This window comes from Aquarana catesbeiana, linkage group LG01 (genome assembly GCF_042186555.1).
Source record: "Aquarana catesbeiana isolate 2022-GZ linkage group LG01, ASM4218655v1, whole genome shotgun sequence".
NCBI classification, from domain to species: Eukaryota; Metazoa; Chordata; class Amphibia; order Anura; family Ranidae; genus Aquarana; species Aquarana catesbeiana.
The window spans coordinates 361,709,608-361,727,635 of record NC_133324.1 but is presented as its reverse complement, the minus strand read 5'-3'; the positions used below and the strand labels follow the sequence as shown (position 1 = coordinate 361,727,635).

At 41.1% G+C, this 18,028-nt stretch overlaps 1 protein-coding gene and 1 pseudogene across 2 annotated transcripts in view; both read right to left on the bottom strand.

The window, feature by feature from the left end:
• The window catches only part of CNTNAP4 (contactin associated protein family member 4), a 634,720-nt gene that overhangs the window by 322,217 nt on the left and 294,475 nt on the right, over window positions 1-18,028 (bottom strand). The window lies entirely within an intron of this gene.
• On the bottom strand, window positions 12,687-13,972 carry LOC141146527 (RNA-binding protein with multiple splicing 2 pseudogene; annotated as a pseudogene).

Below are 18,028 nucleotides of genomic sequence, written 5' to 3'. Positions count from 1 at the left end.
TTCTTTTCTTAAAAAATAGCAAATTTTCCCACATCTCTGATTTCAGAGATCCAGAGGGCAGGTTTATTCTTGTAAAGAGGGAGGGAGTACTATATTCTATAATTTCTTACTATGCCCCTAACAAGGATCAAGCCACTTTTTTCCAGAACCTCTTTACAACTCTAAACCCTCTCCTGGACAGCAAGGTCATTTTTGGGGGAGACTCTAATGTGGCTTTTGACCAAGGTCTACATAAAAAGAAACCCCATAAGGACCAGCTTACATGCCCTACGAAACTCAGCACCAGATTAGCTAAAATAACACACACCAATGGCTTAGTTGACATTTGGAGGGAACTGAACAACCAAGAGTAGAGACTTTACACACTTCTCCTCCCCCCACCTATCCTACGTCAGAATTGATCACATATTTATTCCTACAAATCTCATTCCACTGACCAATAAGGCTTCCATATTGGACACACCATGGTCGGACCATTCGCTGGTCCTCCTTTCCTTGAGAAATACACTTACGGGGAAATGGGGTTCATATTGGTGATTGAATGAGTCGCTCCTTAGCGACCCAATCCATACCAAAGTGATAGCAGACGCCATAAAAGAATACTTTTGTTTAAATGATGTTGACAACATCTCCCCAGAGACCCTCTGGGCTGCCCACAAGGCTACCATCCGAGGTGAGCTCATCCAGATAGCTACCCAGGTCAAGAAGAAGCGTCTGATTGACATCCAAAAGTTGGAAAAATCCTTTGTAATCTCAAAAGCCGAACACAAAAAACACCCATCTAAGGTGTCAACAGACCGTCTAGACACGATTAGGCTCGAGCTCAATTTAGCACTAACAGCCAAAGTGGAGAAACACATCCACTGGAGCGGTGCCAAATATTACTGCCAAAGCTTACTCCCAAATACCACTCTCATTCTTTCCCCAAACTGCGTATAGCAGGACAGCTTCCGACAGCCAACCCGATCAAAATCATCACTGCCTTCAAAGAATTTTTCTCCAAACTTTACAATTCTACCCAAACAGAGAGACCATTTCTTTCCTCCAGAACCTCCAGTTGGCCTCCATTTCCCTGGAACACAAAGACTTAATGGAAGAAGCCTTCTCCGCGGAAGAAATAAGGGAGGTTATCAAAAGCCTTAAGACTGGCTCAGCTCCAGGACCTGATGGTCTATCAGTCCTCTACTACAAGACATTCGGCGAAATATTAGCCCCCCACATGCAAAATTTTTTAATTCCAAAAGCTCAGGCTCCCCACTAGATCCACACTTGAACATTGCATTTATCTCAGTAATCCTCAAACCCAACAAAAAAAAGTTGAAAATTACAGACCCATCTCCCTAATTAATAATGACCTAAAAATTTTGACAAAAATTCTCGCCAACCGTCTAGCATCCTTTATTAAATTTTATGTCCACAAAGACCAGGTGGGTTTTATCCCAGGCAGGCAAGGGCCATACCAAATTAGGAGAGCAGTCGACATTGTCTCCCTTCTCCAATCTAATTGGGTAGCGGGCCCCAAGCAAGAAGGAATGCTCTTATCACTGGACTTACATAAGGCCTTCAATTTGATCAAGTGGCCTTATCTATTCTCCCTATTAGAGAGGTGGGGTTTTGGGACCAGATTTTTAGGGGTCCTTGGATCCCTTTACTCCGCCCCAAAGGCGGTGATCCATCTACAAAGTCGGTATTCCAACCCCCTTAATATAACAAGAGGCACTAGACAGGGCTGTCCTCTCTCCCCTCTAATCTTTGCCATGGCGATCGAAACACTGGCAATAGCAATAAGATCTAATCGTAACATCCATGGTGTCTCCTGTGGGAACCAAGTCCACAAATGCGGTCTTTTTTTCGGACAATATGCTCCTTTTCATCACGTCCCCGATCACCTCCCTCCCAAACCTTTGCAAACTCCTGAAGGAGTTCTCAATAATTTCAGGGTTAAAGGTTAACTACTCTAAGTCATATGCATTAAACATTTCCCTCAAGACAGACACAGTAGTCGCACTTCAAAGTGCCTTTGACTTTAAGTGGAGCAACTACTCCATTGATTACCTAGGGATTAAACTCACAGCTAAAATGGAGCAATTATACGCTGCTAACTTCCCTCACACATACCGTAAGCTTGAAGCTGACCTGGGAAACTGGACAAAGGGGGAGGTATCCTGGCTTGGGAGAATTTACGCTGTTAAAATGACTTTACTACCAAGACTCCTCTACCTTTTCAGGGCCCTTCCAATAGACATTATTAAGGACCATTTGACATCATTCCAAAGAAAAGTCAACAAATTCATTTGGGGCGGAAGAGGACATAGAATCCAGCAAAGATCCCTGTTCCTGCCTAGACCACTAGGGGGTTTGGGGCTTCCCCAGCTATTCCGGTATTTTCCTTGTCAAAAGAAGTTTATTGAGTATACAATGTTATAAAGATACATAAAGTAAGTTTACAAGGATCTATAAAGTAAGCTCATTGTTTTACAGTAGGGTTTATATAGGTAAATATCATGAAATTTCAAATATTAAACATTGGGTTCACGTAAATCTAAATTAAAGATATATATCATTTCCTTAGTTACTTTTGTAGGTATTTAAATGATTTATACCTACTATACATATTGTTTACAGGTAGAGTGTATATAGGTCAAATAAATTCTGATAATGAGCTTTAATCGTAAGGAGAAAAGGAAAGAGAAAGAAGAAAAAGGGTTGAAAGGTAGAGGTATGGTCCACAAGGTTGTCCCGCTCGTCAGTTTATTATTCTTTTTAGTTCTCTTTGAAGCCTTAGAATGGGTGTCTCTGTAAGTCATTTAATCTGTTACCATGGCAACAGGACAGAGTCATTGAAGTTTGACAGGAACTGTTGTTTTATCCAAGGATGCCAAAGTTTTACAAATTTCGGAATTTGATTTTGATCGATGGCTACCATCTTAGCATGGGACATTGTATTATTCATTCTGTGAATTGTTTCTGCTAGTACCAATGTAGGAGATTTCCATGCCTTGGCCACTGTTTGTTTTGCAGCCGTTATTAGTTGGATCATAAGTTTGAATTGAGAGAGTGTTAACCATTCCGGTTTTAGATTAAGTAAAGTTAAATATGGATCTGGTTGTATTATTTTTTTAAATATTTTAGATGCAATCACGAAGACTTCCTTCCAGAAGGTTTGGATTACTGGGCACGTCCACCATATGTGTAAATATGTGCCTATTTCTGGGCATCCTCGAAAACAAAGAGCTGAGGTATTAGGTGAATATTTTGCCACTCTAGCGGGTACAAGGTACCAGCGAGTTAGGACTTTATAATTTGTCTCCAGTGCTAAGATGTTGGGTGAAGATGACTTAGATGTGAGCCATATGTTAGACCAGTCCGTGTCTTCTAAAGTTCGTCCCAGGTCCTCCTCCCACCTCTGAACGTAAGAGGGTCTATTAAGATTTGCTACTTCATAAAATTGATTATAAAGTGATGAAATTGTACCTTTAGCAAATGGATCTTTTGTACAGATTGATTCAAAAATGGATAATTGGGATAATGGTGTATCCCCCTTTAGGAATGGTGTATAGAAATTTTTGATTTGGAGATATCTGAATATCTCAGAGTTTGGTAGATCATATTTTTCTCTAAGCGATGGGAATGAAAGGAATGATTTAGATGCTATGAAGTCATTTAGTGTCTGAATGCCTGATGTTGTCCAAGCTTTAAAAGAATTTGGGTAGATCCATGCCGGATAAAAGGCCGGATTTCTGATAAAAGAAAGGAGAGGATTGTGTGGAGATTGTAACTGATATTTGGTTTTTAGTTTATCCCAGAGAGATAAGAAGTGTTTAGTTATGGGATTATGAATTTTAAAGCGGTCTTTAGGATCAAGCCATAATAAATTTGATATTAATAGAGGGTCATTTTCTGAAGCCTCTATAAATACCCATAATGGGATTTCCTGTTTTGCATGGTATTTGGACAGACTGGCCAAATGTGCTGCTCTGTAGTAGTTAGTAAAATTAGGGTATCCCAGGCCTCCTTTATTTTTGGGAAGATGTAGTGTGTGTATAGGTATACGTGGTTTAGAAGAGCCCCATATAAACGAAGTTGCTCTTTTTTGTACTATTCTCAAAAAATAGGAAGGAATTGGAATAGGGAGGACTCTGAATAGATAAAGCAATTTGGGTAGAATATTCATTTTGATTGCATTAATCTTCCCTATCCAGGATAAAGGAAGTTGCGACCATTGTTTTATTAGATTTGTGATCTGTCTTAATACAGGAGGATAATTGGCTGAGAATAAGTCAGAATGAGATGCTGTTAAATGAATTCCAAGATATGGGATTGATTTTCCTGCCCATGTGAATGGGAGTGCAGCCCTAGCCGGGATCAATTCCATGTTTGTGAGTGAAATATTAAGCACTAGGCATTTCTTAGGATTAATCATAAGGCCGGATAGGGCTGCAAATCCATCAAGAGCTGGTATTAAGTTAGGACCAGAGACCTGTGGTGATGATAGAAAAAGTAATATATCGTCTGCAAATATACATAATTTGTGTGTAATACCTCCTACTTCAATGCCAGTTATAGTTTGGTTTGTTCTGATGTATTGGGCCATGGGTTCGAGTATAAGGGCAAATAATAAGGGAGATAATGGGCAACCCTGTCGGGTACCTCTTTCGATATTAAAGGCTTCAGATTTGTATCCAGCATATTTTATATAGGCTTTGGGTTTATTATATAATGCTTTGATCCATGTTAAAAAATGGGGTCCAAAACCCCATTTTTGTAATGAATATTGCATATATTGCCAGGATACTGTGTCATATGCCCTCTTAATATCGAGAGATAGAAAACATAAAGGGATTTTCCGTTTTTTAGCAATATGTGCCAATAACACTGCCCTGCGTATATTATCGCCTGCCCGTCTATTTGGCATGAAGCCTACTTGATCTCTATGTATTAATTTTCCTATAATGCTATTGAGGCGTTTTGCTATTATTTTTGCTAATAATTTAATATCGAGGTTTAACAGAGAGATAGGCCGATAATTCACACAGGAAGTATCATCAGAAAGGGGTTTTGGGATCATACAAACAATTGCCATTAGTGTTTCTTGCCGAAAAGAATGTCCATCTAGAAGTTTGTTAAAAGTTTCAGTGAGAATGGGAGAGAGTATTTCTGAGAATGTTTTATAGTATAAAGCCGAGTAGCCGTCTGGGCCTGGTCTTTTGTTAAGTTTTAGGTCTTTTATGGCGTTAGCAACTTCATCTATAGTTATAGGCTCATCCAAACTGCTTTTTTGATTCTGAGATAACTCAGGTAAGGTTATTTTTGAGAAGAAGGATTCAGCTTCTGTAGGATTAAATTCATTGTTTGTCTTGTATAAAGTTGCGAGATGTGAGTGAAATTTATGGACTATTTTAACTGGATTACAAGTGTAAACATTTTTTGATAATTTCAAACGTATTGGTTTGAAAGATTTGTTAGTTGAATTTAATGCCCGAGCCAAATATGTACCTGGTTTGTTTGTATTCATGTAGAAATTGTGTTTGGAGCGTTTGAGGGATTTATCAACTGACTCAGTGAGAAATAGATCGTATGCCAATCTAGATTTTTCCAGATGAGATTTTGTACTCTGAGATGGATTATCTTGAAATGATATGTAGGCTGCATTAAAATTGAGTTCTAGTTTTTTTGCTAGATTTTTGCGTTCCCGTTTAAATAGTGCCATTTGTCTTTGTATTGTACCACGCAAGACAGGCTTATGAGCTTCCCACAGTGTTATTGGGGAGATATCTGTTGTATTATTAATTGATATGTATTCCTTTAAAGCTTGTTCAATGGCCATCTGATGTAGTGGGTGTTTGAGCATTATGTCCGGTAAGTACCACGTTGGGTCATGCGCTTTTGGTATGGCTGAGGCTATAGTAGTGTATACTGCATTATGGTCAGACCACGGAATCGGAATTATATCTGATGCAATAATTTCTGGTATCATTCCTATTGTTAGAAAAATATGATCTATTCTGGTGAAGGTTTGATGAGGGTGCGAGAAATAAGTGAATTTATTTTTCATTGGGTTACTTTCTCTCCATGAATCTACCAGATTGTATTTGGAAAGAAGTTGAGAAAAAGGTAATCTAGAGGTTATTTTGGATGGTGTAAAAGGTGATTTATCTAGAAATGGGAGGAGGACCTGGTTCGAATCCCCACACATTATCACTGTTCCTATTTTGTGTGTATTAATCACTTGTAATATATGTGAGAGGAATGGTGTAGGTTGTTTGTTAGGAGCGTAGTAGGAAATCACCGTAATTGCTGTATCCATTATATAACCCATGAGTATCAGGTATCTACCTTCTGGGTCTTTAATTTCTGATGATAAGGTGAATGGTGTGGATCGGTGAAATGCAATTAGAGTTCCCCTTTGCTTGGTACAGGCAGAAGCCGTGTAAATTTGTTGATAAAAAGGAGAAATATATTTTGGAGTAGAATCTTTGGTGAAGTGTGTTTCTTGGAGGCTTTGGTCCTTTTTTGAGGGACATTTATTCCCTGAACATTCAAGGAAAGTATATTCAGTGGTGCCATGGCAATAGATCAAATAGTTTTGACTTACTTTTTGTTATGCAGAGCTGACTGCGCAGATCAACCTGTGTGGACTGAAGAGATGAATAGATAGAAAAGAAACCAGTGAATTCTGGAGTAAAGAGTAAACAAAAAACATATGAGATTAGATGATACATTGTATAAATTATTTTTTGCAAGTAATCACAATTTACCCGTGAAAGAGAATAAATATCTCTCTCAGGGGAATAAGTGCCTTCGTCACACTCCCACATAATATGGTTGGGAGAATGAGGAGGGCTAATGGGGGTACACGGATCTTCCGCTTACAGGAGAGAAGTGCTATGTCAAAAGACATCAAATGATGTTTCATTAATTGGAGTGCAGAATATAGTTTTTGTTGAAATTATTTATTCCAGGGTGGTTGTATATGGTTAGTCTTGCCCTAGGCTAAACAATTCAGTTAGAAAGGTACTGTTAATAACTTTGGTATTGATGAAGATAGTTTGAATTATTTTGGGATTTTAACCCTTTTAGAGTAAACAATTACATATTTTATTCATATGTAACTGTTTAGATATGTTAACTCATAAAATTGAGGTTGTATTGCTTCAGATTAGAATAAACAAAAACATAATTCTAGGAACTAGTTAGGTAATAATATATTTGTTTTAAGAAAAGAAAGAAAAAGCTTCCATTACTTCTGGATTATTGAACATATTTGTCCTAAAAAGTAATAAATCTATTGTTATTACCTGAAAATATATAACTGAACAAGAATTTCCTTATTTCACTTATATATTCTAAGGCTATATGAATCAGAAGTAATAAGAAATATAACTGGAATGTAACATGATCCCACACAGTGTGTGACTATCAGAATGCAGTTACATTCAGTTATAAATATAGGTTTTTTATAGAGAACCATCTCTTAGTATAATAAATGAAGAGATATCAGGATTTAGGATGTCAGTCCATTGAATCTTCTTGGTCCATGGATGATGTGGCATAACGGCCTCTTTTGTGAGAATGATGATTCCCATTTTGTTCTGAAATTTTCTGGGTGCTGCCTGAAGGTGAAGATGACGCCATTCTTCTGCGTGGGGGAGTGTTGCTGCTTGTGGGTTCTGTTAGATTTAATTTTAAAAGGGTTTGTTGTAGTTCATCTGCTGATCTGCTTCTGTAAATTGTACCTTGGTAGTTAAATCTGACTGAAAAGGGGAAGCCCCATTGATACATAATGTTGTGGCGTTGCAGTTCCATTAGTTGGGGTTTCATGGATCGTCTTTTAGTAATAGTAAGTTGGGATAGGTCAGCAAAAATTTGATAATTGTGTCCTTGAAAATTAAGTTCCTTTTTTTCTCTTGCAGCAATTAGTATTTGTTCTTTCGTTCTGTAATAATGAAATTTTGTGATTATATCACGTGGGGGTCCATCTTTCTTTTTGGCTGTGAGGGCTCTGTGTACTCTGTCCAGTTCTAAACGTTCAATAGGGATATCTGGCTTTAGTTCTTGTAATAGAGCAGTAATAGTAGATTGCAGGTCTGTCACAGTTTCAGGTATTCCCCTTATGCGCAAGTTTGAACGTCTGGCTCTATTTTCGTAATCTTCGAGCTTAGTTTGAAGTATTAAATTCTCTTTTTTTAATTGTTCCAATTCTGTTATATTTTCTTGGGTTGTAATTTCAATTTCATCCATTTTTATTTCTAAGGCTGCGGTGCGGTTTCCCAGCTCTCTTATTTCTTTGGTTAGGCTTTTTGTTATTTGGTCTGAGGTTTGTTTTAAAGCCTTATGAAGCATCTTTTCAAATTGTAATAATATTACTGGGGATACTGAGGAGGCTTGTGGAGAAGTTTGTGAGAGAATTTGTTCTGTATCTGACTCAAATGGAGAGTCTTGCTGTGACATTTTCTGTCTGTGAGAGCGCCCTGATGCTGTATCTTGTGAGGTGACTGGAGCTGCTTCAGCTGCAGTGAGTGCCTGTGAGCTCTTTGTGAGGTGATTTTTATTTCTGCCACGGTTTCCTCCCAGTACCATATTTCCTGCCCAAACTTTCACAGTTTGTTCCCTGGGGCAAAAAGGTTCAAATGGATACCTTTTGAGCCTGCAGGCTCCGCTTTGTCCTTCTCTTCTCTCCTCAGCGGTGTGGAGCTCTAACAATGCATGTCTGCTCCGCTAGGCTCCGCCTCCTGCCCTCCGCTATTCCGGTATTTTCAAGCTGCTAGGTTGGCCCAGCTCTCCTCAGTCTACTCCAGGGCTGAGAAACCAGACTGGATTCAAATAGAAAGACAGGCTGCTCCATCCTACATCCTTGACTTCCTACTCTGGGTTCCACCAAGAAATTGTCCCCCAATACTTTCCCCTACCCTCTCCCAATCATTGAAAATCTGGGACAATTTGAGAAATAACCCTGAATTAACTTTGAGTATCTGCCCCCTAGCGCACATTTTCAATAACTCTGACTTTACCCCGGGCCTAGACATTAAAGCCTTTAAATGGTGGTTGGATAAGGGGTTGTATCGAATTGGACACTTCTTCACTTCCGATGGCCCTATTTCCCTGGATTTTTGTGTGAATCAACTTGAGATCCCGAATTCAGAATGTTATAGATTTTACCAAATAAGCCACTTCCTTCACCACATCTGGGTGGAGAAAACCTCTCCTCCCAGATTCACTCCGTACGAATTGTGGTGTGGGTAGTCCACGAAATAGAGGGGGGAATCTCCATCATCTATCAGTCACTGTCTCACCAATCCTCAAAGACCCCATACATGCTCGCTTGGGAGAGCGACCTTTCCCTCAACTGGGACATAGAGAGATGGAGGGTCTCCTTTAATAGATCCTTTAAGGGCATTAAGAATATCTCCCTAATTGAATCCAGCCTCAAGGTCATTACTAGATGGTACCTACAGACTGGCCAAAATGTTCCCTTCAGCAGACCCCAGGTGCTTCCGAGGGTGTCAACTCTCAGGCTCCATAGCTCACATATGGTGGGAATGTCCGAGATTAAGGCCCTACTGGACCAAGATTTTCTCCTTGATTCGAAAAGTTAAGAAAGCTCAGATCCCGAAAACCTCAGCCATAGCCCTCCTTAATGCAAATCTACACAAAACACCTAAACAGATGCGCAAATTAATACATTTCATCCTCTTGCCAAGCTCACCATTGCCAAAGCTTGGAAACAACCTAAGGTTTCCTTCAAGGCTGCTACATGCAAAATATCTTGGATTATGTCCCAAGAGAAACTCTCCAGAATTCTCCACAACACCAAAACACAATTTGAAGTTACCTGGGAACCTTGGGCCCAGTATATGGGCATTTCTCTTATACCAGGAGTTCAACCGTAAAGTTCTTCGGTTCACCGGGGGACGCATGGTCCTCTCCCGTTGATGGGCTTTCTACTCTTTCCCTCTCTTCTCCTCCCCCTCTCTTCCCTTCTCCTCTCCCCTCTATACTCCCCCCTTCTGTTGATCCCTCTAAGGTACATAGAGAGATCCCCTGACTTCATGGCAATTAGGTCTATATTTGGAGGTCCCACCATTTGGGGCTAGCAAATCAGGTCATAGCATCCTTTTTTTTTTTTTTTTTAGTTTTCAATTACTTTAATTTGTCAGAAACCAGAGTTTCAAAAAAATTCACACTTTAAATACATTATATTTTATCCAGTATCCCATTCTTTTAGGATCATCAATAGAGAAACTGCTTCTCCAAACAGAAACCTTTCATAATACTGAAAGTACATCAATACCAAGCAATAGGCTGCAACAAAACAAAATTGCACAATTGTTCATAGAGTACAGCAGACAAACCATACAGATTTGAGCTTTTTAACTGAACATTAACTTAGGACAGAATATATTCTTTTAATAATTATCACACAAACACATGACGCATAAATATCTCCTTATTAAACAAGTTACAAAAATACTGGTACTTTTGTTCTGTTTCCCCATAGGTTTGCATTTGGCAAGGACAGACTCCTATGAAAAAAAACAAACAGAAGATTGAAAGTAGAGTTCAGTTTGCACTGTTTGAATTTGAGGTGGTAGATAGGGATGAGCTTCGAGTTCGAGTCGAACTCATGTTCGACTCGAACATTGGCTGTTCGCAAGTTCACCGAACAGCGAACAATTTGGGGTGTTCGCGGCAAATTCGAATGCCGCGGAACACCCTTTAAAAGTCTATGGGAGAAATCAAAAGTGCTAATTTTAAAGGCTAATATGCAAGTTATTGTCATAAAAAGTGTTTGGGGACCTGGGTCCTGCCCCAGGGGACATGGATCAATGCAAAAAAAAGTTTTAAAAACGGCCGTTTTTTCAGGAGCAGTGATTTTAATAATGCTTAAAGTCAATCAATAAAAGTGTAATATCCCTTTAAATTTCGTATCTGGGGGGTGTCTATAGTGTGCCTGTAAAGGGGCGCATGTTTCCTGTGTTTAGAACAGTCTGACAGCAAAATGACATTTTGAAGGAAAAAACTCATTTAAAACTACTCGCGGCTATTGCATTGCCGACAATACACATAGAAGTTCATTGATAAAAACGGCATGGGAATTCCCCAAAGGGGAACCCCGAACCAAAATTAAAAAAAAAAAATGACGTGGGAGTCCCCCTAAATTCCATACAGGTCTGGTGACGTCACGGGGAATGCCACAGGGAAGTCCCGTCAAGTCACCGTGCGTCAGAGGGGGGCGGGGTCACCGGGTGGCCCCGCCCCCCCGTTATTTAAGAACTGTCAGACGAGGAGTGCCGTCACACAGCGGGAGCCTCCCTCCATGCCAGCATGGATTGCGGAGCGGCCCGGAGAAGAAAAGAAGAAAAGAAGAAGAGAAGAAGAGAAGAAAAGAAGAAGAGAAGAGCGGGAGCCTCCCCCCCATGCCATGGGTGCGGAGCGGCCCGAGGAGAAGAAGACAGAAGACGCCGCGGAGGAGATGCTGGACGAGAACGCCGGAGGAAGAACCAGAAGAGCCAGAAGAACCAGAAGAACCAGAAGATGAAGGAAGATAGAAGAAAGAAGAAGCATTTAAATAAAGGAATTGTCAAAAACTGTCTCTTGTCATTTTTAACATTTTTGACACTTTCTTCGTGAAATGGTAGGGGTACTTATGTACCCCCTTACCATTTCACACGGGGGGGGGGCTGGGATCTGGGGGTCACCTTGTTAAAGGGGGCTTCCAGATTCCGATAAGCCCCCCACCCGCAGACCCCCACAACCACCGGCCAGGGTTGTGGGGATGAGGCCCTTGTCCTCATCAACATGGGGACAAGGTGTTTTGGGGGGCTACCCCAAAGCACCCTCCCAATGTTGAGGGCATGTGGCCTGGTACGGTTCAGGAGGGAGGGGGGGCCACACTCTCGTCCCCCCCTCTTTTCCTGCGGCCTGCCAGGTTGCGTGCTCGGATAAGGGTCTGGTATGGATTTTTGGGGGGACCCCACGCCGTTTTTTTTTTTTTTTTTTGGCGCGGGGTTCCCCTTAAAATCCATACCAGACCTGAAGGGTCTGGTATGGAATTTAGGGGGAACCCCACGTCATTTTTTTTTTAAATTTTGGCCGGGGTTCCCCTTAATATCCATACCAGACCTGAAGGGCCTGGTATGGAATTTAGGAGGACTCCCACGTCATTTTTTTTTTTTAATTTTGGTTCGGGGTTCCCCTTTGGGGAATTCCCATGCCGTTTTTATCAATGAACTTCTATGTGTATTGTCGGCAATGCAATAGCCGCGAGTAGTTTTAAATGAGTTTTTTCCTTCAAAATGTCATTTTGCTGTCAGACTGTTCTAAACACAGGAAACATGCGCCCCTTTACAGGCATACTATAGACACCCCCCAGGTACGAAATTTAAAGGGATATTACACTTTTATTGTTTGACTTTAAGCATTATTAAAATCACTGCTCCTGAAAAAACGGCCGTTTTTAAAACTTTTTTTTGCATTGATCCATGTCCCCTGGGGCAGGACCCAGGTCCCCAAACACTTTTTATGACAATAACTTTCATATAAGCCTTTAAAATTAGCACTTTTGATTATTCATGTTCGTGTCCCATAGACTTTAACGGTGTTCGCATGTTCGAACGAACTTTTTTCCTGTTCGCATGTTCTGGTGCGAACCGAACAGGGGGGTGTTCGGCTCATCCCTAGTGGTAGACCAAACAGTACATCAAGCCAAGTTTTCACCACTGCATGACTAGATTCAGGGTGTCATTGCAGACCAGCTGAAATTGGTAAACAAGCAATAGATTTTAACAAGCACACACACACTTAAATAGCTAATTCATGCCAGAAAGTCAACATGCGATGAAGGGAGATCTGTAGCATTACAGAACATAAAACATGGTCTGGCAATGGCAGCACCATGTCTTCTACCATGGTTTCAAGAGTCACATCCTGTTACTCCATTTGGACTTTAAGTTACTCACAGAGGCATATTTTCTGCAGAAAGACTGCCAAATAATTCATCTTAAGTAGCTGAAAAGGACTGTTATGACCCTTCCACATTTGGAAGGCTTGGCTGAACATTCAGAGGCATCTGGAGAAGTACAATGTTTTACGAACACTTGTTCATTTCTGGCACATTACTTCATGGAGAGGAAAAAACCCAAAGAGCTTTTAGCATAACTGGTGAGACTTCCATCCTTGTTGAGTGGCTTCAGATGGAGGATACCAACGCATCTGTGCATGGAGGGCCGCTGCTGCAGCAGCTGCTTCTGGGTATGTAAAAGCAGCATGTGGGATTGCTGTGCCAGCTCTGTCGTGTATAGTGGATAGGGAGACCAGGCTTCTGGGGAGGCTGGGATAAGTGCAGCACCTGTTAGGTCATATGGATCTCGTGCAATGAAATGTGCTCCAAGTGCAGGGTGGAAGTTTGTGGGATTAGGTGTAGCCATTAATTTATTCTTAGCCATTTTTGTGTTGGCCTTTGCAAACTCTAGCCTTAAGGTTTGTGGGTTCTCTGGATCAAATCTGATGCCATTTAAGGAATTCTTTGCAGCTTCAGCCCCAGCTCTATTGTCAAAGGTAACAAAGCCAACAGGCTGTTTTGAGGTTAACTTGATCAATGATCCTTCATAACCCTTGAATGGTCAAAATAGCAAATAAAGTTCTCTGGGTTTGATGTCTATAGGTAGGCCACTGACAAAGAGGGTACGAACCTCTTCTTCCAGGTTATTATTGCTGTGCTCACTGTCCGTCTTCAGGGTGGTCATTGTGTATAAACCAGCGGCGGAGTCCTCAGCAGAGTCCACAGTGGCGGGTGTTTGTCTCCTCTGCCGGTACAGAAAGTGTCTCCTCGTCCCCGGTGCTGCAAGTCTGGTGCGGGATGAGCGGTGAGGTGCCGTCTGTGCGGGTGAGGTGGAGCGGGGTCTGTGAGTGCTGAGGAGGGGGGGCATCCTTAATGTTTATCCTGGATCCCAGGCCTGTCTGACGAAGATTTAAAACTGGAGGCTTGTGGAGATTCTGCCGGGCACAGCATGATCCCTTTTGGGGTGCTGGCGGAATCTCTCCTTGCCCCCTCCCATTTTTGTCCTCAGACCGGGCAGCTAATACATATTTGGATGGGTTAAAGTGGCTTCATAGGTACCTGTCAATGTGTTAGATATTTGCCTGATCCTTACTTTATGTTTTTGGCTTATCGTGTACCCACCACAGGGGATTGTATTGTAATGTTTTGCTTTACTTTATCTTTATCTTTATCTTATATTATTATTTTATATTATTGAAAAATCAATAAAATATTTTGAAAGAAAATTAAGGTATTAAATATATCCACATATTTGTTTATTGGGAATTTTTCCCTTGAAGCTACACTGTTAATGTTGAATTCTGTAGAGGGTGTAACACAAAAGCATCAGCTTATCAGGTCTCAAGTGTACTCCGCTCAGGTGGTAGTATATCTGTAGGGGCAGCAGTTCACTCCAAAGTTTATCTGCTTGCACTTTCCCCTTGGCAGAATCATATACAATCTTTTCATCTAGAATATAAGAAGATTGCCAAGACCCTGAAACTGAGCTGCAGCACGGTGGCCAAGACCATACAGCAGTTTAACAGGACAGGTTGCACTCAGAACAGGCCTCGCCATGGTCGACCAAAGAAGTTAAGAGCATATCCAGACGTTGTCTTTGGGACATATGAGTGCTGCCAGCATTGCTGCAGAGGTTGAAGGGGTGAGGGGTCAGCCTATCAGTGCTCAGACCATACACTGCACACTGCATCAATTCTGTCTGCATGGCTGTCATTCCAGAAGAAAGCCTCTTCTAAAGATAATACACAAGAAAGCCTGCAAACAATTTGCTGAAGACAAGCAAACAAAGGACATGGATTACTGGAACTGGATTGTGTCAAGCATGTGTGGAGGCAACCATGTGAGGAGTACAAAGACAAATGTGTCTTACCTGCAGTCAAGCATGGTGGTGGGAGTGTCATGGTCTGGGGCTGCATGAGTGCTGCCAGCACTGGGGAGCTACAGTTCATTGAGGAAACTATAAATACCAACATGTACTGTGAAATACTGAAGCAGAGCATGATCCCCTCCCTTCAGAGAGGGCAGTATTCCATCATGATAACTACCCCAAACACACCTCCAAGACGACCACTGCCTTGCTAAAGAAGCTGAGGGTAAAGGTGATGGACAGGCCAAGCATGTTTCCAGACCTAAACCCTATTGAGCATCTGTGGGGCATCCTCAAACAGAAGGTGGAGAGCGCAAGGTCTCTAACATCCACCAGCTCCTAGATGTCCTCATGGAGGAGTGGAAGAGGACTGTGAAGCTCTTGTGAACTCCATGCCCAAGAGGGTTAAGGCAGTGCTGGAAAATGATGATGGCCACACAAAATATTGACACTTTGGGCCCAATTTGGACATTTTCACTTAGGGGTGTACTAACTTTTGTTGCCAGAGGTTTAGACATGAATGGCTGTGTGTTGAGTTATTTTGAGGGGACAGCAAATTTACACTGTTATACAAGCTATGTACTCACTAATTTACATTGTAGCAAACTGACATTTCTTCAGTGTTGTCACATGAAAAGATAGAATAAATATTTACAAAAATGTGAGGGGTGTACTCACTTTTGTGAGATACTGTATATATATATATATATATATATATATATATATATATATATATATTAGACTGTATATATATATATACAGTGGGGACGGAAAGTATTCAGACCCCCTTAAATTTTTCACTCTTTGTTATATTGCAGCCATTTGCTAAAATCATTTAAGTTCATTTTTTTTCCTCATTAATGTACACACAGCACCCCATAGTGACAGAAAAACACAGAATTATTGACATTTTTGCAGGTTTATTAAAAAAGAAAAACTGAAATATCACATGGTCCTAAGTATTCAGACCCTTTGCTGTGACACTCATATATTTAACTCAGGTGCTGTCCATTTCTTCTGATCATCCTTGAGATGGTTCTACATCTTCATTTGAGTCCAGCTGTGTTTGAATATACTGATTGGACTTGATTAGGAAAGCCACACACCTGTCTATATAAGACCTTACAGCTCACAGTGCATGTCAGAACAAATGAGAATCATGAGGTCAAATGAACTGCCTGAAGAGCTCAGAGACAGAATTGTGGCAAGGCACAGATGTGGCCAAGGTTACAAAAAAATGTCGGCTGCACTTAAGGTTCCTAAGAGCACAGTGGCCTCCATAATCCTTAAATGGAAGATGTTTGGGTCAACCAGAACCCTTCCTAGATCTGGCCATCCGGCCAAACTGAGCTATTGGGGGAGAAGAGCCTTGGTGAGAGAGGTAAAGAAGAACCCAAAGATCACTGTGGCTGAGCTCCAGAGATGCAGTTGGGAGATGGGAGAAAGTTGTAGAAAGTCAGCCATCACTGCAGCCCTCTACCAGTCGGGGCTTTATGGCAGAGTGGCCCGACGGAAGCCTCTCCTCAGTGCAAGACACATGAAAGCCCACATGGAGTTTGCTAAAAAAACACCTGAAGGACTCCAAGATGATGCGAAATAAGATTCTTTGGTCTGATGAGACCAAGATAGAACTTTTTGGCCTTAATTCTAAGCGGTATGTGTGGAGAAAACCAGGCACTGCTCATAACCTGTCCAATACAATCCCAACAGTGAAGCATGGTGGTAGCAGCATCATGCTGTGGGGGTGTTTTTCAGCTGCAGGGACAGGACAACTGGTTGCAATAGAGGGAAAGATGAATGCCACCAACTACAGGAATATCCTGGACGAAAACCTTCTCCAGAGTGCTCAGGACCTCAGACTGGGCCGAAGGTTTACCTTCCAACAAGACAATGACCCTAAGCACACAGCTAAAATAACGAAGGAGTGGCTTCACAACAACTCTGTGACTGTTCTTGAATGGCCCAGCCAGAGTCCTGACTTAAACCCAATTGAGCATCTCTGGAGAAACCTAAAAATGGCTGTCCACCAACGTTTACCATCCAATCTGACAGAACTGGAGAGGATCTGCAAGGAGGAATGGCAGAGGATCCCCAAATCCAGGTGTGAAAAACTTGTTGCATCTTTCCCAAAAAGACTCATGGTTGTATTAGATCAAAAGGGTGCTTCTACTACATACTGAGCAAAGGGTCTGAATACTTAGGACCATGTGATCTATAGATATAGATATATATATATATATATATATATATATATATATATATATATTTTTTTTTTTTAATATACCGCCTGAAGTGTATTAGAAACAGCACACCACCGAATGCACTGTAGATATAGGCTACACTACATGTAGAGTAGGCCATTTGCAGTGTGATATTGGCATAGAGAAAGATAGAACAGGGCTCAGTGCTGCTAGCGAGTTAGTGTGCTATACTGTACTATTGTGATTCTATTGTTAGTGTAGAATATTAGTTTAGTGTGAATCTAGTGATAGTTCATTGTGAGTGTAGTGTGACCATTCATTTTTACTTTAGTGTCAGTTTAATTTTTCACTCTTTGTTATATTGCAGCCATTTGCTGAAATCATTTAAGTTCATTTTTTCCTCATTAATGTACACACAGCACCCCATAGTGACAGAAAAACACAGAATTGTTGACATTTTTGCAGATTTATTAAAAAAGAAAAACTGAAATATCACATGGTCCTAAGTATTCAGACCCTTTTCTGTGACACTCATATATTTAACTCAGGTGCTGTCCATTTCTTCTGATCATCCTTAAGATGGTTCTACACCTTCATTTGAGTCCAGCTGTGTTTGATTATACTGATTGGACTTGATTAGGAAAGCCACACACCTGGCTATATAAGACCTTACAGCTCACAGTGCATGTCAGAGCAAATGAGAATCATGAGGTCAAAGGAACTGCCTGAAGAGCTCAGAGACAGAATTGTGGCAAGGCACAGATCTGGTCAAAGTTACAAAAAAATTGTGCTGCACTTAAGATCCCTAAAAGCACAGTGGCCTCCATAATCCTTAAATGGAAGATGTTTGGAACGACCAGAACCCTTCCTAGAGCTAACCGTCCTGCCAAACTGAGCTAT